The following is a 290-nucleotide window of genomic DNA, read 5'->3' as shown; positions in this document are numbered from 1 at the left end:
AGGGTCCTGCCAAGCCATGGCCTTGCTGCTCTGCTCTCAGGCACAGGGCTGTGAGTTGGGCGCTGCAGCAGCGCGTGGCTGAGCAGGACGAGCATGCCCTGCTGCCCCCAAAATCCTGCTCACGGGCAGCCTCCCAGACAGCCCAGCCCCATTCAAAGCCAGCAACTGAGCCTGGAGAACAGAAATCCCTTCAGGAAGGGATTAGCCCTTTGCGCTAAGTCTCTGAGCTAGAGTCAAGTGGGGTGGTGAGCCGCTCGACATGGCACCACGGCGGGTCTGTAGCCTCCGCG

At 62.4% G+C, this 290-nt stretch overlaps 1 protein-coding gene across 1 annotated transcript in view; it reads right to left on the bottom strand.

The window, feature by feature from the left end:
• The window catches only part of DPH1 (diphthamide biosynthesis 1), a gene marked incomplete at both ends in the record, with an annotated part of 6,298 nt that overhangs the window by 5,711 nt on the left and 297 nt on the right, over window positions 1-290 (bottom strand). The gene's annotated exons all lie outside the window — the stretch shown is intronic.

Source organism: Phaethon lepturus, unplaced genomic scaffold (genome assembly GCF_000687285.1).
Source record: "Phaethon lepturus isolate BGI_N335 unplaced genomic scaffold, ASM68728v1 scaffold32679, whole genome shotgun sequence".
Lineage (NCBI taxonomy): Eukaryota > Metazoa > Chordata > Aves > Phaethontiformes > Phaethontidae > Phaethon > Phaethon lepturus.
The sequence above is the reverse complement of the archived record's forward strand: the minus strand, read 5'-3'. Positions and strand labels throughout refer to the sequence as shown.